This window comes from Stenella coeruleoalba (assembly GCF_951394435.1).
Source record: "Stenella coeruleoalba genome assembly, chromosome: X".
NCBI classification, from domain to species: domain Eukaryota; kingdom Metazoa; phylum Chordata; class Mammalia; order Artiodactyla; family Delphinidae; genus Stenella; species Stenella coeruleoalba.
Genome location: NC_137152.1, coordinates 67675945 through 67698743, shown reverse-complemented (window position 1 = coordinate 67698743; position 22799 = coordinate 67675945). Strand labels below are relative to the sequence as shown.

The 22799-nt window shown below is 36.3% G+C and overlaps 1 pseudogene across 1 annotated transcript in view; it reads right to left on the bottom strand.

Annotated features, from left to right (window-relative positions):
- LOC307180608 (V-type proton ATPase subunit B, brain isoform-like) overlaps window positions 1–21443 on the bottom strand; it is a 35182-nt pseudogene extending 13739 nt beyond the window's left edge. The window contains exon 1 of the transcript in view: window positions 21295–21443. The product of the transcript in view is annotated as a V-type proton ATPase subunit B, brain isoform-like (transcript). The remainder of the gene's footprint in view (window positions 1–21294) is intronic.
- Window positions 21444–22799: the final 1356 nt, after the last annotated feature.

Below are 22799 nucleotides of genomic sequence, written 5' to 3'. Positions count from 1 at the left end.
GGACAACACTGACTTCATGTAACTTTTTTTCAATAATGGAAATTTGCTAAATGTATTATAATGCCAGGGACTTCCCTGGTGGCATAGTGGTTAAGAATCCACCTGCCAATGCAGGGGACACAGGTTCAGTCCCTGGTCCGGGAAGATCCTACATGCCATGGAGCAACTAAGCCCGTGCACCACAACTACTGAGCCTGCACACCACAACTACTGAAGCCTGATCGCTTAGAGTCTGTGCTCTGCAACAAGAGAAGCCACCGCAATGAGAAGCCTGTGCACCGCAACAAATAGTAGTCCCCGCAACTAGAAAAAGCCCACGCACAGCAACGAAGACCCAACGCAGTCAAAAATAAATAAAATTAATGAAAAAATAAGCATGATGCCATACCTCTGCAAGAACTAGCATTGACATATATACACTACCAAATGTAAAATAGATAGCTTGTGGGAAGCAGCTACATCGCACGGGGCGATCAGCTCAGTGCTTTGTGACCTCCTAGAGGGGTGGGATAGGGCCGGTGGAAGGGAGAGCAAAAGGGAGGGGATATGGGGATATATGTGTACAAATAGCTGATTCACTTTGTTATACAGCAGAAAATAACACAACACATTGTAAAGCAATTATACTCCAATAAAGATGTTAAAAAAAAGATTAGATGAGGTGACTATTTACCTCCCAATAAAAGAAATATACATTGCAAATAAAAAATAAATAAATAAATACACAGGGTAAACAAAGAATGTTGCCTGCCCTTCCAGTTCTACAAGGATTAAGTTGCAGCGCACTGCAGTGTGGCCTGAGGGGAATTCAGGATGGAAAAACAGGAAGCATTCTGTGTTTTGGATATACGGGGCCCCTCAATAGTTAAGATGCACATCTAAGGAAGAATTTCAGTGACCCTAGATTCTTGCATCTTCCCATACATAGAAAAGCACTAAAATCATTAACTTCAGATTTTTTCTTTAGCTTATGAGAACTGGCTTCATTATTTTAGAGTAGAATTTTGAACTTGTGTCTCTTTTGAACGAATGACAGGGTCTAGTGATAAGACAATAAAGTACAACTGCTAACTGAATAAGTTCCATTTCATTATTAATTTTATTAAATAGCAGAGTTATTTGTTTTAACATCTAGTATATCTTTTAGTGGGTATTACCTAAGATATCCTGTCATTAATGTTCATAGTTCTCTTATAGCACATTTCCTAGTGATTAGCCTTAACCCAATTATCATGCCTATTAGGAGAATAATACAAACTGGATTGAGCTCCTTGAAAAATAAGACCATCACCTTTATCCAGCTGGGTTAGACACCAACAGGTGTGGATTAACCATCTGTAGATAATCATGAGTTTTTAGTATTATTACTATTATTAATTTATTTTTATATCAGATGACTCTATCTTATTCAAACAGGACAGACACTATTGGATATGGACATTGGTTATTAGAACAGAATTTTCCTGGTGAGAGAAAAAGTCCTTTATTTTTGTTATTTCTAAATTTTATTTCTGCTATTTCTAATTTTATGTATCTATATTACAGGCTAGACTATTTTGTCCTTAGCTCATGATGACAAATAGAGGCACACTATTGGCCAAGTGTAGCTGTTTTATAACCATAATTTCAGAATAAATATGTTTCAAAATAATTGTATTAAGACCATTCTGCAATAACTGTAAAGGCTACAACTGGACATTATATTTATTTGTAATTCAGTAAAAGAACATTTTTAAGCATGAATACATAAATGCTCATATTTTTAAGTCTTTTCATTTCTAAAAAAGAGTTTGACAATCATACTTTTCAGTTTAGTAATAGATTGGTATGGGAATAAATCAGCAAGGAAATGATTAAAAAAGAGATAAGAGGTTACTTTCTGTGAGCATTCACTTATTGAATGCCGCTATTAACTATTCTGACCATGCTGTATAGTTAGCGGCTGTCTGGCTCCAACTGTGCAACATCCATATTAGAGCGCTACATGACAATTGAATATTAAATCTTGCCAAGTAGCATTCATAGTCTCATGTTACAGATATCTTGCTGTGCCTGATGTCTGAAAGCTCCATGTATGATTCAAGTGGTTATTAGCATTAATTTCATAGAGAACTTTTATCTGAGATTTTGAAGCAACAGTTACACAAAGTTGCTCCCTTTTTGGGTGCTATGCAGCTATCAGGAAATCTGTGATTACATTTAAGCCTTGGACTGTGGGGAAAACAAAAACTGTTCCACACTTATTCAGAATTCAGCAAGTTGAAATGCTGGAACCTGGATGAAGACCTTTTGATACAACAAAATGTCACATCAAAATTTTGTTTGCTTCCAAAAAAGACCCCCTTAGCAGCAAGTTTTCTGAGATATCATGCCCATAGAACGAGAGATAGAAACTTTCAAAGAAAGAACATTTTAGCAAAGCTAACAGAAATGAAGCTTCACAGTTTCTGTGTTTGGCCGATATGACTAAAATCACTGGAGCTTGAAAGAATTTGGTATGGTCATTTTGATAAGCCTAATGGTTAAATTATATTGCTGCTTGGGTGAGCTAATTAACTGCATGATCAACAATTTGTTCTATACACTGAAATAAAAAATCCAAAAATATTGTGAACAATTTGGCAAACATTGATATAAATAATGCTTTGCTTTAATACGTATGAGAGTTAGAAGTGAGAAGTAAAAGGCGGCACTGTTTACTAAATATCTGTTCTTCATCATCATTAAATAAAATTAATTGAGCATTCATGTGGTACATAGCACTCATATAAGCATACAGGAATATCAAGAATTTTGTCACATCCTATTTATTAAGAAATTTGCAATCCAAGTGGAAAAGTAATGAAGATATTTCCTCCCAATATTTTATAATATCTCCATTTTGAAATATACTATTTTGCATGTACAAACACGTTTGAGAAACCTATCTCTGCATGGAAAGGCTGTGGCTAATTTATATTAACAATTATTTTCACTTAGATATTCCATTTTATAATTTTAACTAATTTTACTTCTTACAATAAAAGACACACACACACACACACACCTCTTCCCAAACGTCTCCTTAAATCTTTCCACTTCCCCACATGTCACCCAACTCATAGACATGTAAAACTATCTTCAAACCCACACCAGCCTGGAAATTTTAAATTTAATTATTTTATGGAAAGTATGAAAAAGAGAGCACCATATACCCACTGCATTAAAGCATATTTATTTTGCATTTTCACGTGTGTGTTATGGCCAAATATCTTACTTATTTTTTAACATCATTATTGGAATATAATTGTTTTACATTATTGTAAAACTTATTATTTGTAAAAATAATTTGTAATTATTTGTAATAATTTGTAATAATTTATTTGTAAAAAACTTACTTTTTAACATCATTATTCAAATATAATTGTTTTACATTATTGTGTTAGTTGCTGCTGTATAACAAAGTGAATCAGGTCTACATAAACATATATCACCATATCTCCTCCCTCTTGCATATCCCTCCCACCCTCCATATCCCACCCCTCTAGGTGGACACAAAGCACCGATCTGATCTCCCTGTGCTATGTGGCTGCTTCCCACTAGCAATCTATTTTACATTTGGTAATGTATGTATGTCTATGTCACTGCCTCACTTCGTCCCAGCTTACCCTTCCCCCACCCCGTGTCCCCAGATCCATTCTCTATGTCTGTGTCTTTATTTCTGCCCTGCCCCTAGGTTCTTCAGAACCTTTGTTTTGTTTTTGTTTTTTTTTAGTTTCCATATATATGTGTTAGCATACAGTATTTGGTTTCTCTTTCTGACTTACTTAAATCTGTATGACAGACTCTAGGTCCATCCACCTCACTGCAAATAACTCAATTTCATTTCTTTTTATGTGTGCCACACCTTCTTTATCCATTCTTCTGTCGATGGACACTTAGGTTGCTTCCATGTCCTGGCTATTGTAAATAGAGCTGCAATAAACATTGTGGTACATGACTCTTTTTGAATTATGGTTTTCTCAGGGTATATGCCTAACAGTGGGATTGCTGGGTAATATGGTAGTTCTATTTTTAGTTTTTTAAGGAACCTCCATACTGTTCTCCATAGTGGCTGTATCAACTTACATTCCCACCAAGAGTGCAAGAGGTTAACTTTCCTCTACACCCCCTCCGGCATTTATTGTTCACAGATTTTTTTGATGATGGCCATTCTGACCGGTGTGAGGTGATACCTCATTGTAGCTTTGATTTGCATTTCTCTAATGATTAGTGATGTTGAGAATCCTTTCATGTGTTTGTTGGCAATCTGTATATCTTCTTTGGAGAAATGTCTATTTAGATCTTCTGCCCATTTTTGGATTGGGTTGTTTGTTTTTTGATATTGAGCTGTATGAGCTGCCTGTATATTTTGGGGATTAATCCTTTGTCAGTTGCTGCACTTGCAAATACTTTCTCCCATTCTGAGAGTTGTCTTTCATCTTGTTTATGGTTTCCTTTGCTGTGCACAAGCTTTTAAGTTTCATTAGGTCCCATTTGTTTATTTTTGTTTTTATTTCCATTTCTCTAGCAGGTGGGTCAAAAAGGGTCTTGCTACGATGTATGTCATAGAGTGTTCTGCCTATGTTTTCCTCTAAGAGTTTAGTACTGTCTGACCTTACATTTAGGTCGTTACTCCAGTTTGAGTCTATTTCTGTGTATGGTGTTAGGGAGTGTTTTAATTTCATTCTTTTCCATGTAGCTATCCAGTTTTCCCAGCACCACTTATTGAAGAGGCTGTCTTTCCTCCATTTTATATTCTTGCCTCCATTATCAAAGATAAGCTGACCATATTTGTGTGAGTTTATCTCTGTATTTTCTATCCTGTTCTATTGATCTATATTTCTGTTCTTGTGCCAGTACCATAATGTCTTGATGACAGTAGCTTTGTAGTATAGTCTGAAGTCAGGAAGCATGATGCCGCCAGTGCTCTTGTTCTCTCTCAAGATTGCTTTGGCTATTCAGGGTCTTTTGTATTACCATAAAAATTGGAGAATTTTTTTGTTCTAGTTCTGTGAAAAATACCATTGGTAATTTGATAGGGATTGCATTGAACCTGTAGATTGCTTTAGGTAGTATAGTCATTTTCACAGTGCTGATTCATCCAATCCAAGAACATGGTATATCTCTCCATCTGTTTGTATCATCTTTAATTTCTTTCATCAGTGTCTTATAGTTTTCAGCATACAGGTCTTTCATATCCTAAGGTAGGTTTATTCCTAGGTATTTTTTTGTTGTTGTTGTTGCAATGGTAAATGGGAGTATTTCCTTAATTTCTCTTTCAGATTTTTCATCATTAGTGTATAGGAATGCAAGAGATTTCTATGCATTAATTTTGTATCCTGCTACTTTATGAAATTCATTGATTAGCTCTAGTAGTTTTCTGTAAGTGTCTCTGATATACTCTATATACTGTATCATGTCATATGCAAACAGTAGCAGATTTACTTCTTCTTTTCCGATTTGGATTCCTTTCATTTCCTTTTCTTCTCTGATTGCTGTGGCTAAAACTTTCAAAACTATGTTGAAAAATAGTGGTGAGAGTGGGAAAACTTGTATTGTTCCTGATCTTAGTGGAAATGATTTCAGTTTTTCACCGTTGAGAATGATGTTGGCTGTGGGTTGTCATATGTGGCCTTTATTATGCTGAGGTAAGTTCCCTCTATGCCTACTTTTTGCAGGGTTTTTATCATAAATATGTGATGAATTTTGTTGAAAGCTTTTTCTGCATCTATTGAGATGATCATATGGTTTTTATCCTTCAATTTGTTAATATGGTGTATCACATTGATTGATTTGTGTATATTGAAGAATCCTTGCATTCCTGGGATAAACCCCACCTGATCATGGTGTATGATCCTTTAAATGTGCTGTTGGATTCTGTTTGCTAGTATTTTGTTGAGGATTTTTGCATCTATGTTCATCAGTGATATTGGCCGGTAGTTTTCTTTCTTTGTGACATCTTTGCCTTGTTTCGGTAACAAGGTGATGGTGGCCTCATAGAATGAGTTTGGGAGTGTTCCTCCCTCTGTTATATTTTGGAAGAGTTTGAGAAAGACAGGTGTTAGCTCTTCTCTAAATGTTTGATAGAATTTGCCTGTGAAGCCATCTGGTCCTGGGCTTTTGTTTGTTGGAAGATTTTTAATCACAGTCTCAATTTCTGTGCTTGTGATTGGTGTGTTTATATTTTCTATTTCTTCCTGGCTCATTCTCAGAAGGTTGTGATTTTTTAAGAATTTGTCCATTTCTTCCAGGTTGTCCATTTTATTGGCATATATTTGCTTGTAGTAATCTCTCACAATCCTTTGTATTTCTGCAGTGTCAGTTGTTACTTCTCCTTTTTCATTTCTAATTCTGTTGACTTGTGTCTTTTCCATTCTTTTCTTGATGAGTTTGGCTAATGGTTTTTCAGTTTTGTTTATCTTCTCCAAGAACCAGCTTTTAGTTTTATTGATCTTTGTTATTGTTTCCTTCATTTATTTTTCATTTATTTCTGGTCTAATTTTTATGATTTCTTACCTTCTGCTAACATTTGGGTCTTTTGTTCTTCTTTCTCTAATTACTTTAGTTGTAATGTTAGGTTGTTTATTTGAGTTGTTTCTTGTTTCTTGAGGTAGGACTGTATTGCTATTAAATTCCCTCTTAGAACTGCTTTTGCTGCATCCCATAGCTTTTATGTCGTTGTGTTTTCATTGTCATTTGTTTCTAGGTATTTCTTGATTTCCTCTTTGATTTCTTCAGTGATCTCTTGGTTATTTAGTAGTGTATTGTTTAGCCTCCATGTCTTTGTGTTTTTTACAGATTTTTTCCTGTAATTGATATCTAGTCTCATAGCATTTTGGTCGGAAAAGATACTTGATACGATTTCAATTTTCTTAAATTTACCAAGGCTTGATTTGTGACCCATGATATGATCTATCCTGGAGAATGTTCCATGAGCACTTGAGAAGAAAGTGTATTCTGTTGTTTTTGGATGGAATGCCCTATAAATCAATGAAGTCCATCTTGTTTAATGTATCATTTAAAGCTTGTGCTCCCTTATTTATTTTCATTTTGCATTATCTTTCTATTGGTAAAAGTGGGGTGTTAAAGTACCCTACTATGACTGTGTTACTGTTGATTTCCTCTTTTATGGCTGTTAATATTTCCTTAAGTATTGAGGTCCTCCTTTGTTAGGTGCATAAATATTTAAAATTGTTATATCTTCTTTTTGGATTGATCCCTTGATCATTATGTAGTGTCCTTCATTGTCTCTTATAATAATCTTTATTTTAAAGTCTATTTTATCTGATATGACAATTGCTACTCCAGCTTTCTTTTCTTTTCCATTTGCATGGAATAACGTTTTCCATCCACTCACTCTCAGTCTGTATGTGCCCCTAGGTCTGAAGTGTGTCCCTTGTAGACCGCATGTATACAGGTCTTGTTTATGTATCCATTCAGCTATTCTATGTCTTTTGGTTGCAGCATTTAATCCATTTACATTTAAGGTAGTTATCGATATGTGTGTTCCTATTACCATTTTCTAAATTGTTTTGGGTTTGTTATTTTAGGTCTTTTCCTTCTCTTGTGTTTCCTGCCTAGAGAGTTTCCTTTAGCATTTGTTGTGATGCTGGTTTTGTGGTGCTGAATTCTCTTAGCTTTTGCTTGTCTGTAAAGTTTTTAATTTCCCTGTCGAATCTGAATGAGATCCTTGCTGGGTAGAGAAATCTTGGTTGTAGGTTTTTCTCTTTCATCACTTTAAATTTGTCCTGCCACTCCCTTCTGGCCTGCAGAGTTTCTGCTGAAGGATCAGCTGTTATCATTATGGGGATTCTCTTGTGTGATATTTGTTGCGTTTCCCTGGCTGCTTTTAGTATTTTTTCTTTGTATTTAATTTTTGATAGTTTGATTAATATGTGTCTTAGCATGTTTTTTCTTGGATTTATTCTGTATGGGACTCTCTGTGCTTCCTGGACTTGATTGACTATTTCCTTTCCCATATTAGGGAACTTTTCAACTATATTCTCTTTGAATAGTTTCTCAGTCTCTTCTTTTTCTCTTCTTCTTTTGGGAACCCTATAATTTGCATGTTGGTGTGTTTAATGTTGTCCCAGAGGTCTCTGAGACTGTCCTCAATTCTTTTCATTATTTTTTCTTTATTGTGTGCTGTGGTAGCTCTTGCCACTATTTTATCTTCCAGTTCACTTACCCGTTCTTCTGCCTCAGTTATTCTGCTATTGATTCCTTCTAGATAATTTTAATTTCCTTTATTGTGTTGTTCATCATTGTTTGTTTGCCCTTTCGTTCTTCTAGGTCCTTGTTAAAAGTTTCTTGTATTTTCTCATTCTATTTCCAAGATTTTGGATCATCTTTACTATCATTCGTCTGAATTCTTTTTCAGGTAGACTCTATTTCCTCTTCATTTGTTTGGTCTGGTGGTTTTTACCTTGCTCCTTCATCTGCTTTGTGTTTCTCTGTCTTCTCATTTTGCTTATCTTACTGTGTTTTAGGTCTCCTTTCTGCAGGCTGCAGGTTCATGTTTCCCATTGTTTTTGGTGTCTGTCCCCAGTGGCTAACGTTGGTTCAGTGTGTTGTGTAGGCTTCCTGGTGGAGGGGACTGGTGCCTGTGTTCTGGAGGATGAGGCTGGATCTTGTCTTTCTGGTGGGCAGGACTGCATCCGGTGGTGTGTTTCGGGGTGTCTGTGAAATTATTATGATTTTAGGCAGCTTCTCTACTAATGGGTGGGGTTGTGTTCCTGTCTTGCCAGTTGTTTGGCGTAGTGTGTCCTGCACTGTAGCTTGCTTGTCATTGAGTGGAGCTGGGTCCTAGAGTCAAGATGGGGATCTCTGAAAGAGCTTTTGCCATTGGATATTATGTGGGGCTGGGAGGCCTCTGTTGGACCAGTGTCCTGAACTCAGCTCTCCCACCTTAGAGGCTCAGACCTGAGACCCGGCTGGAGCACCAAGACTCTGTCAGCCACAGGGCTCAGAAGAAAAGGGAGATAGAAAGAAAGAAAGAAAGAAAGAAAGAAAGAAGAAAGAAAGAAAGAAAGAAAGAAAGAAAGAAAGAAAGAAAGAAAGAAAGAAAGAGAAAGAAAGAAAGAAAGAAGGAAGGAAGGAAGGAAGGAAAGAAAGAGAAAGAAAAAAAGAAAGAAAGAAAGAAAGAAAGAAAAGAAGGAAAGAAAGAAGGAAAGAAAGAAAGAAAAATAAAAGTTATTAATTTAAAAATAAAAATATTATTAAAAATAAAACAGTAATAGAAATAAAAAAGAATGAAAGAGAGCAACCAAACCAAAAATCAAATCCACCAAAGATAAAAAGTGCTAAAAAATATAGTACAAAAAAAACCAGAGACACAGAACCCTAGGACAAATGGTAAAAGCAAAGTTATACAGAGAAGATCACACAAAGATGCATAGACATACACACTCATAAAAGGAGAAAAAGGGAAAAAATATATATATAAAAAGGAAGAGAGCAACCAAATCAGTAAACAAATCAACCAATGATAATAAGCTCTAAAGACTAAACTAAGATAAACTTAAAACCGGAAACACATTAGATGCAGAAAGCAAACCCCAAGTCAACAGTTGCTCCCAAAATCCACTGCCTCAATTTTGGTAAGATTCATTGTCTATTTGGGTATTCCAGAGATGCAGGGCACATCAAGTTGATTGTGGAGATTTAATCCCCTGCTCCTGAGGCTGCTGGGAGAAATTTCCCTTTCTCTTCTTTCTTCACACAGTTCCTGGGGTTCAGCTTTGTATTTGGCCCTGCCTCTGCGTGTAGGTCTCCTGAGGGCGTCTGTTCCCTGCCCAGACAGGACAGGGTTAAAGGAGCAGCTGATTAGGAAGCTCTGTCACTCAGGCCAAGGGGAGGGAAGGGTACAGTTGTGAGGCAAGCCTGCAGCAGCAAAGGCCAGCATGACGTTGCAACAGCCTGAGGCGTACCGTGTGTTCTCCTGGGGAAGTTGTCCCTGGATCATGGGACCCTGGGAATGCGGGGCTGCAAAAGCTCCCTGGAGGGGAGGTACGGATAGTGACCTGTGCTTGCACACAGGTTTCTTGGTGCCTGCAGCAGCAGCCTTAGCATCTCATGCCCATCTCTGGTGTCTGTGCTGATAGCCGCAGCTCGTGCCCATCTCTGGAGCTCATTTAGGTAGTGCCCTGAATCTCCTCTCATCGTGCACCCCAAAACAATGGTCTCTTGCCTCTTAGGCTGGTCCAGACTTTTTCCCAGACTCCCTCCTGGCTAGCTGTGGCATACTAGCCCCCTTCAGGCTGTGCTCACGCAGCCACCCCCAGTCCTCTGCTTGGGATCTGACCTCCAAAGCCCAAGCCTCAGCTCTCAGCCACCACCTGCCCCGGTGGGTGAGCAGACAAGCCTCTCAGGCTGGTGAGAGCTGGTCGGCACCAATTCTCTGTGCAGGAATCTCTCTGCTTTGCCCTCTACACCCCTGTTGCTGCGCTCTTCACCGTGGCCCCAAAGCTTCCCCCCCACCCACCCACCGTCATCACCAGTGAAGGGGCTTCCTAGTGTGTGGAAGCTTTTCCTCCTTCACAGCTCCCTCCCAGAGGTGCAGGTCCTGTCCCTATTCTTTTGTCTCTGTTTTTTCTTTTGCCCTACACAGGTACGTGGGGAATTTCTTGCCTTTTGGAAGTCTGAGGTCTTCTGCCAGCGTTCAGTAGGTGTTCTGTAGGAGTTGTTCCACATGTGGATGTATTTTTGATGTATTTGTGGGGAGGAAGGTGATCTCCATGTCTTACTCCTCTGCCATCTTGAAACTCTGCCCCAAATATCTTTTTACATACTACATTTTTTACATTCAAGAAAGGTAAAAAATTATTTCCAAAGAGATATTAAATGGTAGAATATGCTTAAAACATACCAGAGACCATTCGCAGAGTCATAGTATTTTTTAAATGAACAAATTAGAAACTACTAGAATTCTGTGGTAGTCTGTTTTCTCTTTACAATTATAGAGTAAGGGTTAGAAATTTCCAGAAATTTAAAAGGTCTAGAACTTTTAAAAAATGAAGCCTTGTTTTATTTTGAGAGGTATGCATTTTAAATGTACCAAAAAACCCAGAAAAAATGTACAGTCACTTAACCTATCTTATTGTTGATTTCCTCGTTATTAAAAATAGGATTAATAAGACTACGCAGGGGCAGTCATGAAGATTAAAATAGATATCCTATGTTACAGACATTCTGTGATTTAAAAATGCCTTGTGTATGGGACGTGTTCAATAAATGTTAGTTCTTCTCTACTCCATTACCTTACTTATATCCCAGAGTACCTCAATCACAGTAAAGTCTTAATGATACTGAACGGACGGTTGATTGGGGAAAAAAAATCATTTGAACTGCTTGATTACCACGATTCAACAGATTCAGACTGTATAAATTCTATATGTAAAAAGATCACAGAACTATTTCTCAGGCTCTGATCATATGATTCCAAGGTCAGATATTTTTACACCATAACCCAAAGAGGGAAATGAGAGAACAGACAAAAAAGCTAGTTATAGAATTAACAATAAGATTAGTGAAGACACTACATGAATTATTTTCATTGGTTTTTACTGAGGGAAATTAAGAATAAAGCTTTCCTGAAAGTGTTTAGTAAATCAAAGGGAACTTCCCTGCTGGTCCAGTCGTTAAGAATCTGCCTTCCAATGCAGGGGACGGGAGTTTGATCCCTGGTCGGGGAACTAAGATCCCACATGCCACAGGGCAACTATGCCTATGTGCTGCAACTACTGAGCCCGTGTGCTCTGGAGTCCACATGCCACAACTAGAGAGAAGCTGGCATGCTGCAACAAAGAGTCCACTCACCGCAACTTAAGACCCAATGCAGCCAAATAAATACATTAAAAAAATGTAGATTAAAAAGAATCAAAGGTGTCAGAGAAAAGTTACTTTAAATGTGTAGGGTGGTCATACCTGTTCTATCCAATATGGTAGCCACTAGTCAGATTTGGTTATTTAAATTTAAATTAATTAAAATAAAATAAACCCACTCCTTAGTCATACTAGCCGAATTTCAAGTCCACTATAGCCATATGTGGCTAGTGGCTGACACATTGGACAGCACAGATTTATAGAACAGTTTTTTCATTGCAGAAAGATTTATTCAGAATCACTTGTCAAGTCTTAGTCAAAATACTAGGTGTAGGAGAATCATAAGGGCTGGAGAGCATCTCTTGAACAGTTTGAAGAAAGTCAAAATTGAAATTGTGGAATATATGACCACGAAGTGTTACATTTTGTTATAAATGGCCACTATGCTGACTCCAATCCATAAGAATCCTGAGAACTATAGACCAATAATTCTTATTCTTACATTGTGGGTGAGGTGGAAGATTAACAGCAATATCATCAGATGCTTAAGAAAACATAACTTATTATGTAAAAGCAATCATGATTTCTATAAAGGAAAATTATGACTGACAAAATCAACTAGGGTTTTTTGAGCATTTTGAGTAAGGGGGTTGAAATGGTTATAACTTATTTAAACTTTCAAAAAACTTTTACAAGTTTCCACACCAAAGGCCGTTAAAGTGTCTGTCATTGAATAGATGGTCTCTAAAATTTCTTCCATACTAACATCTGATGCTGACCTTCCTGAAAATGAACTGCCAAGCTGACAAGGAAAATCTGCGTGGAGATCTCGCAAGACTGAGTGAGTGGGTAGAACTCAGCAGATAAGCTTCAATGAGCTAAATATTATTTATTAGAAAATGAGCTTCAAACAATAACCTTGGCATTTAACATACTGAAAACACAGAGTTGAAGGATAGCAATAAACAAAAGCTCCTTTGATTCTTCAAATATGAAGGAAGCTGAAGCAAATTTAAAGGGTGATATGCCAGAAAGGATACAGAACCTTAGCAGTGACTATCATAGAATCTTATCTGTTATCTAGTCTATTCTTCCACCTGAAGATGTCACTCCTGTCTCATCCTACCCTTTTTTGGAATATTTTCAGTTTTGAGGAGTGCTCCCCTCACGGGACCAATCTGTTTAATTATTTGATTGCTCCAACTGTTAGAAAATAGATATATTACATCGAATTGAAGTTTGCCTACCATAATCTCCACCATTGGTTTTGGTTCTGAATTTCGGAACTAGGCAAAAGAAAAATAATCTTTCTTCCACTTACATTCCCTACACATGCTTTAAGACACCTATCATGTACAATATGTACATACATTTTCCTGCTCCTAGTGGGGAAGAAGATATTAAAAAAAAATCACCCAAACCAGAATATAGTTGCAAAATAAGATATGTTACTAAGGAAGAAACATCTTCCTGCAAGAGGGTATAGCATGATTTCCCTGGTGGTGCAGTGGTTAAGAATCTGCCTGCCAATGCAGGGGACGTGGGTTCGAACCCTGGACTGGGAAGATACCCCATGCTGCAGAGCAACTAAGCCTGTGTGCCACAACTACTGAGCCTGAGCTCTATAGCCCGCAAGCCACAACTACTGAGCCCAGGTGCCACAACTACTGAAGCCCGTGCGCCTAGATCCCGTGCTCCTCAACAAGAGAAGCCACTGCCATGAGAAGCCTGCACACCACAACGAAGAGTAGCCCCCGTTCACCGCAACTAGAGAAAGCCCGCATGCAGCAACGAAGACCCAACACAGCAAAAAATAAATAAATAAAATAAATAAATTTATTAAAAAAATAAAAAGAGGGTATAGCAAAGGAACCTGACCTAGACTTGTCCATTGTTTCATGGATCTTTATCATATCCCTGGACACCAGGCATAATGATGTTCATCTGTCTTCCTACACATTCCAGCAGGACTTTGGACCAAAGAGGTTTTCAACCAATGTTTATTTTTAAAAACGTTTTATTTTGAAATGACTTTAGACTTACAGACAAGTTGCAAAAATTGCACAGTGTGTTCCTATATTACCTTGACTCTGCTTCCTCTAAAGTTTACATCTTATATAGCTATAGTACATTATCAAAATCAGGAAAATAATAATGGCACAATATTACTAACAGCTGTAACTAATTAACTAACTAAAGTTTTATTTTTTCCATTATTAAAAGCAAAATACTCTGAAAATTTTTGAATGAGTAATAATTTAAACAATGAATTTCTTTTTCTCACCCCTGACCTCCAACCATTCAGTCTCCACACGCAACCCCCTAAGCAGTAATCATTTTTATAGTTGCTTGTGTATTAATCCAAATCTTTTTAATATAAATATAAGCAACATGAATATATATTCCTACTTCCTCCTCTTTCTTATACAGAACGAAGCACACCATACACACTTTTTTGCACCATTTTTTGTTTTTCACTATACCTGTCTTGGAGATCTTTTCATATCAGTACAGAGATAATCCACTTCGTCTTTTGTAAAGTCCCATAGCGTTCCATTGTATGGATGTACTATAGATTATTTAACTAGCCTCTCTTGATAGGCATTTGTGTGGTTTCCAATCCTTTCCTATTGTAATCCATGCAGCAATAAAAATATTATAAACATATCAGTCTGCACTTATGGGAATATATCTGCAGGATATTCACTCCCCCAAGTGATATTGCTAGGTCAAATGATATATGCATTTGTAATTGCCAAACTGCCTTTCCACCAGCCATTTTCCTCAGAGCCTTTCTAATAGAACATATTAACAAACTTTTGGATCTTTACTAAAATGATAGGCAAAAAATGGTATTTCAGTATAATTACAGTCACGTTTCATAATAATGAAGGAAGGTTAACATATTTTTATATGTTTAAGAGCTATTCGAATTTCCTTTTCAATGAACTGTCAGTTCATCTAATTTGTCCATTCTTTTATTGAATTGTTGATCTTTTACTTCACGATTATGAAGAATTTTTATATATTAAGGAAAATTAACCTATAGTTTCCCACCTAAAGAAAAGTATTGTTAATATTTTGGCATACGTATTTCCATCATATATGTATACTTTAGAAAAAGGATAGTTGTGCTCCTTCACCATTACAGTTTTCTATTTTCCTATTTTCCACTTGATTGATGCTTGCTTTACAATGCTGCTAGTGTGACACAAATCAGTTAAGATTTTATCAGAATCGCCATAATTTGATACTGATGGTAAGTCCTCTCAATGATTTGGCCCTGAGTGCTTAACTACAGGTTTTCTGCTTTTGAATTTTTACAGAGGAGGCTCTTCCTCCGCAAACCAGAACGGCCTAGGAAGATACACTTAATGGTTGATCACTGCCATCTGTTGGTAAATATGGAGAATTTCATCCAGTGACTTTCCCCTGTGGTGTGGATATTTTATTGTTTTTGGAAACATATCTTAAAAATTCCAGAAAATTTAGGTGCATGATAATCTTAAATAAAATGACAAAAATAGGAACAAAGATTAAGGAAGCTTAGGAGTTTAGTCAGAACATATTTTTCTTCGAAACACTGATTCAAAAAGGTGCATACACCTCAATGTTCATAGCAACATTATTTACAATAACCAAAACAAGGAAACAACCGAAGTGTCCATCAACAGATGAATGGATGAAGAAGATGTGGTATAGATATACAATGGAATACTACTCAGACATAAAAAAGAATGAAGTTTTGCCATTTGCAGCAGCATGGATGCACTTGGAGGTTATTATGCTTAGTGAAATAAGTCAGGGAAAGATAAATACTGTATGATATCACTTATATGTGGAATCTAAAAAGTACAACAAACTAGTGAATATAACATAGAAGAAGCAGACTCACAGATATAGAGAATACAACTAGTGATTGCCAGTCGGGGGAGAGGGAGAGGGAAGGGCACTATAGGGGCAGGGGAGTGGGAGGTACAAACTATTGGGTTTCAGATAGGCTCAAGGATATATTGTACAACACAAGGAATATAGCCAATATTTTGCAACAACTGTAAATGGAAAGTAACCTTTAAAAATTGTATAAAAATAAAAAGTAAAAAAAATAAAATAAAGGTTAAAAAAGCTGCAAAATAATATTCCCCTCCAATTACTAAGATTCCTTTAGTGTTTCTAACCAATTAATATTATTTTCCTAAGCAGAATATTGGACTGTTGGAAAAAACTAATCTCAGTAAAAGATATTATTTCTACCTTGCTGATTTCCAGTTCACTTTACATAACTGGTTGTCATGGACAAATTAATTTAATGAATTGGATAAGTGACACAACATAAGGTTTTAACTATGCAAATATTCATAAAACTGTGACTAATTGTTTACTGATAAGGTAGAATAATGTACATATCCAAAGATAATGCAGACTGAAAATGTAACAACGGTCTGGAGATTATCACAATTTACACAGTGCCATCTGTAGTGGAGTGCTTGATAACGTTTAACTGTTTGAAGATGATATTAACAACTTCTAGTGAGAAATTACTTAAATAATATAATATTCTCAGGTATCAGTAAAGAATACTTTAATTATTGGATATTATTTTCATTTATTATCTAGGAAGAATAATCTCCTGGATTTGGTAAATTGATCATTTAAAGCTTAGCACATTATCTCCTCCTGCTTTCAATTCATTCTATTTGAAAACACAGTAAATCCAGCAATTTGGTAAGTTTGTGATTATAATGCCAAATTTAGAAGATCTTATTTTTAGTCAAAGTATTCTTCCTTTTCAGTGAGCACATCTCAATATTTGTTGCCTCCACTATATGGTTTATTATATGCTCTTTAAGTCATACCAGTATTTATTTCTTTGCTCTTCAGACTATGCCAGTTACCTGGGTCTCTATCAAATGTAGGGGTGTTTTTTTTTCCCCTCTGGACATAGCTGTCATATATTTTCACCAGGTGAAAGTAGCTAAAGCATGTTATATCCTGTGGCTGAATGTGGTTGAATCATTACCTGGCATGATAAACTTAAAGGCAGATAAACTTAAAAAAACATATTTATGATCAGAACAATAACTAAAAATAAACAACAATAGCAATGATGAATTCTCACAGGACTAAACTATGCAGCACACCTTCCTGCCAGAGATTCACAGAATATATTGGGACTTCTAATTATATGCTCATGCTAGGATTGTAACAGCTTTGAAAGCCACAAGCTATTCTGTGCTAAAAGTAAAAGTGGGTGGAGGTGAAGAAGAGGTAGCAAATACGTAGTCTTACCTCCACCCACTCAAATCTAATTGTTAAGTCAATTAGAAAAGATTAACGTTGACAATTCAAGAATGAACTCAGGCTCTGCTTATTAATTCCTGGTTCTCTGCGTGTGAGTTAGCTGAATAAAGAAAATAGTGATGAATTTGCATGAAAAAGCATTATTCACGTCTGTGGAAACCTGATCTGGGCCTTAGCTTCTGAAAAGTCATCACACGCCAAAGTCAATATTTTAAATGTACACTCAGAGCACAGTGCATCTGGACACCCTTCTAAAAAGTTTAACTCAGTTGAAAAGTTTCCTAGTCCTCTATTAAATTGTTAACCTGCAGTCTACTTCTACTTCCTAATGCCCTAGACTCTGGGAAACCCTCAAGAAGAGAAGAATATGGTAGATTGAGACCAGGCATGGTGGTTCACTTGTGCCGTCCTCAGTAAAGGGAAATTTAGGAAATGTTCACAGCAATGAAGAGAAAGTGTCTACAGTGGAAGTATTTAGATAGATGTAACAGGAACGGAGCAGACATTTAGCCATAGGAAGTCTGAGACCAGGAAAAGGGAGAGTAACATTTATTGAATATAGCCTAAACGATGTGCATTATATTGGTCCTCCTCCTGAATTTTATCCGCTATTAGAGCTTGTATAGCATTAAGTAAAAAAGGGATGATGAAAGGAGAGAAGGAGATTTGAAAAATAGGTGGGTAGCCAAAGTAACTACAGAGGCTAAGAATAAGTGAATACTTAGAAGAGGAAAAACACCATCTCCCTGCTTGCTTTTCTAACTCATAGGATTCATCTACAAAATAATTGGTCACTTCAGGAGAACAACTGACAACTAAAACAATCCGACAGCCCTAGAGTTAGCCTTTCATAACATCAACATTATTCACCATAGTATATTCATCCAGAGTACCTTAAACTTCGTTTTTGAAAAATGTTTTAGATAGACAGATAGACACAGATATATTCAGAAACACATAAATCCTATCCTCATTCTCTAAGTTCCAATATTTAACTGTTCTGACTTCTAATAGAAAATATATGACCACTATCATTCACTCATCCACCGTTTACCAACTTTTTATCTTAACCTTTTCATGAGTTTTAATTTTAACTGGCCTTGATACTATTGAGAAGGTACCATATCAGGAATATATGTAGAATTATACTGAGGCTTGTGTTCTTTAGTCTCAAAGTAGGTCTTCCTTAAAATATAGAGATCATAATTGGGCATATTCTAGGACTAAAATACCATAACAAAAAGATGATGCTGCAGTGTCTTACTAGCGATTTGTTTGATTTAAAACAATAAAAGCATTGCTGCTGCTTCTGATACTTGTGGTTGGGTATGACATCCAGACCTCTTACTTCAGAGCTATTCCTAAGGTACACTGAATTGAAGAGATCCACACAAGTCTTCTGTTTCAGAGGATCTGTGCTACTGAGAACATATTGTTAGATAAGAAGAGATTTTCAGCTAATTCAAAAAAAAAAAAAAGCCACATAGCTCTAATCCGTGTCCTGTTACGCATATCTTTCTAGTCCTCTTTTAGTGGCTTCCTTTTCCCCTTTGATATGTGTTTTAACTTTCCCCAAGGCTGCCTTTGATATATGTTTTAACTTGATTTTACCTGGAAAGAAATGCTGGAGAAAAGAAGGAGAGAGCACTCCCAGTGTAATTTGCCCCAGGCCTGGCCTGTACTCTACTGATAAATAACTTGTCATCAACAATCCCATATTTGTACAATTTGATCTTCTGATCACACTTCATTTTGTTGTCTCTGACTACTTCTTTAATCTCCCAAAGTTCTTTTTGTTTCTCTAATGCATTTCTCTCTATGGTGTCTTCTGTAAGCTTAGTTTACCTTACAAATGAATTTCAGTGTTTACCTGGCCTTGATCAGGTTGAGAAGGTCTCATAGCAGTATCAAAAGCATGTGCAGAATTATGCCGAGTTTGGAGTCCTGATAAACTCCTCTGTTCTCTGGCACAGTAAATTAAAAAAAAAAATATATATATATAGTTAGGATAGAGAAGTAGCTTAATTGGTTATAAATCACTTTTTAAAATAAACTCATTTTTGACAACACAGAATGAATGTTCCCATCTTAAGACTCCATTATTATATGTACCCGAGAGAATGCAATAATATTGGCTACCATTTGTTGAGTATTTTCCATGCTCAAAGTGTTTTACTTTACATTATCTGATTTTTCCCAACATTTTATTAGGAAAATTTTCAAACACACACCAAAATTGAATTTTATAGTGAATGCCCATGTATCTACCACCTCGATTTAATCATTAACACTTTACTATACTTGCTTTTGCATATATCTATCCATCTATCCATCCTTCTATCCACCCATTAATCCATTATATTTTTAATGCAATTGAAAGTAAATTTCACACATCAGTTTATTTCACAAAAATTACATTATCTTACTTGAGTAAGGCTTGCAAGATAAGTATTATTAACTCCATTTTACAGATGAGAAACCTGAGGCTGAGAAATTTTAAGGAAATTCCCCAAGGCCACACAGTCAGTGATTTATAGGACAGGGATTTGAATCCCAGTCTGTCTTGCTCTATGTCCATACATTTTCCACTACACTAAGGAATCTTCCAGAGTATATATAGAAACACTCTGTCAATTCACAATTGAGGGAATGGCAGAAGGGAAAAAAAGGAGCTCAAACTAAATTATATTTTAACTGAAGAAAAATAAGGCAGATTAATTCTTTACCCAAAAAACCTATAAATAAGTCTAAATGCTTATAAACACTATTACTATTCTAATCTATAATCAAGCTTTTTGTTTTGCTTTTGCTTCTCAATGCAGTTTTCCATTAATTATTTCATTTGATTCTCACAACTATAGAGAAAAAGGATATGTATACCCAACTCTTCATTTATAAAGGAGGAAACAGGGGCTAAGTGATCCTCTCAAAGTCATAGACAATTAGTAGAAGAGAGAGGATTGGAATACAAATCCAGTGTTCTAGAAAGCTTTGGAGTAGGAAAACTATGGAGAATACTTAAAAGGTGACTTGTTTATGGGTATGATTTCTAATTAAAATGATTCTTTAAAATCTCAGGAGGTTTCCAACCTAATTCTATTCTTAGAAGTGTGAGGCTGACAGTACAAGCCACTTCCAATTTTAAAGTAATATTTCAAACTATCTTCATACTGCATAGAGGGTAACATTATCTTGTCACTGGAGAATGATACTTTAAAGTAGATGCTAATTTGAATTAACTGATATAAAATTGGTGAGATTATACCCTACTGGTATTTACCTTTCATATTTCTATCATTTAGAGGCAGTGCAAAATATAAAGGATATTATTTGCTTTTAAGCAAAAAAACAAAAGGAATGCAACAGGGCTTTACAGCTTTCAGAGCACTGTTTTATCTCATTAGAGTCCATTAGTGTAGCATGGGGATTAAGACTTTAACCCTGGGAGTCAGATTGCCTGGGTATAGACTTAGCCCTGTAACCTCAGCCAAGTTATTTGATCTCTCTGTGCCTTAGTAATCTCATCTGTACTTTATAGGGTTCTTGTGAGGATTACATGGGCCGATAGGTATGAAACATTTATAATTCAGCCTGATACATATAATAAGCTGTCTGTAAATGATTGTTGTTTTCAGTATCAATCTCACCATCTCTGTAAGATGTGTAGGTCAGATTATAGCAATCTCTACAGCTGAGAAAATTGAAGCCCAGTGAAGTGACGAGATTTGCCCAAGACAGAGTCAGAATACAGTCAAGCCTATTGGATGCTGGGGGTTGGGGTAAATAGGAGATACTGGTACAGCTGTCCCCCTTCCCCCGCCTCAACTCTTAGGACAGTATGTGTGGTGCATACAAATAGCACGTTGGTGGAAGGAAGGCAATGAAGTAGGACAATTCTTTAGTGAATTACACTTGGCTCACTTGGTTTTTATCTGAGGAAGGGGCTTTACAGTTTTTGTTGTATCCAAATCCTGAACAAAATTTATTTAGTTATCCTGACTTTTGTTCTAATTTAATTAAATGTTGATGAATATGGAAGAGAATATATCAGCTGTATGCATGATAAATGATATCCATTATTTCTTGAATCATTTAGTGATCTCACAAGCGATTTCCCATCATTCTCAGATGTATTTAGAAATTTCTTACCGGTGATCATTTGTATTCCTTGACTTCTTTTTACAGTAGTGGATAGTCTGGATTGTTACACCAACTAGTATAGCCAGTCCTATTCCAGGCAATGCTGCTACTAAAATCAGGTCCAGAGTATTCCAGAGCTGGTCACATTTGGTCCCCATGTACCAATAATTTCCCCACCGGCCTCTGAAATTTGGACATCTTGATAGAGATAATAAAAATAGAAAAAGCTCACAAATTAGAGAAATAAAAACAAATTGTTTCCCCTGAAAGAATCCAATCTTTCATTGTTACTAAACCATAAGTTTTCCCTTTAAGGCCCTCAAGAGATTTCTATTGTACTATTTTTCCACTTGAGCAAACATGCTAAAATGTACAGGTTTGAACACATTGAATTAGCATGCAGAAGGTGGTCAGGATTTCCCAACCATTGGCTAATGAAGATGTGGTACTTAGAAGTGAAAAAAAAGTCTCACCCAGAATGGCTGTCTCAACACTGCTTTTAAAACTATCCACATTTTGCCCATTGCTCATGCCTCTATTCACTCTGGCTACTTCAGTTCTATGACTGCTATGAAAAGAGTTTGAAGTGGCCTAATCTACTAGTTCTGTAACTGCAGCTGGGTGTTCCCTTGACCAACTCCTACAGTGATGAATGCAGGTTAACAGCCTGACTATGCCACTCGACAGCAAATACAAGAAGAAACATGAGAAGGTGAGAATAGACTGTCTGCCAGCAAAATCTGCCTGTTTCCATCTTTCCCATGACTCCAGATCTTCCTCCTCTATTTTAAAGAAATAAATGACTCATACATAAACTTCTTGTGTTTTTATAAAGCCTGACACTTTGCCAGATAACCTGAGTGTGGTTCTCTGGTGCCTAGATTGAACTGGCATAGCACACACCCACATAGAATTGTCTATGGGTTTGTGGAAAGGAAAAATGTGACTTCTCACCATCCTCAATTAGAGTGACTAATGGTGAGGTTAGTTCATGTAGTGTCTTTAGAGATTACTTCATTATCTCCTGTAGAATTGATAAAGGATTACCCAGTTTAACAGTGAATATCAGATCCTAAGTAAACTAAACCTGGTTTGTATTGTTCCAATACATTGGGTACTGTCATGGATGACATGAAGGGATTGATTAGATGATTACTATAATCTTTTATAGCTCTGATACTCTAGGCTTCTATAATAAAGTGCAGCTACCAGCTTCAAATAGGTAGTAATCTACTCAATGGGACATGGCTTCTAATATGTAATATAATGTAATTCATTTAAGCAAGTTAAAATATGTTTGAAAAATATGTCTTATAAACTCTCACGGATTTCTTCCTAGAAAAAAAGACTTTTTCAAGAGTGTATTTCTTGTTTAATTTAGGACTGAGTCACAAAAGGAATTATATATAAAACAGTAACAGTTCATTCATTTATTCAACAACATTTATTGGGTTCGTACCATGTACCAAGTACTGTGCCAGGCATTTGAGATAGACCAGTAAATAAAACAAAGA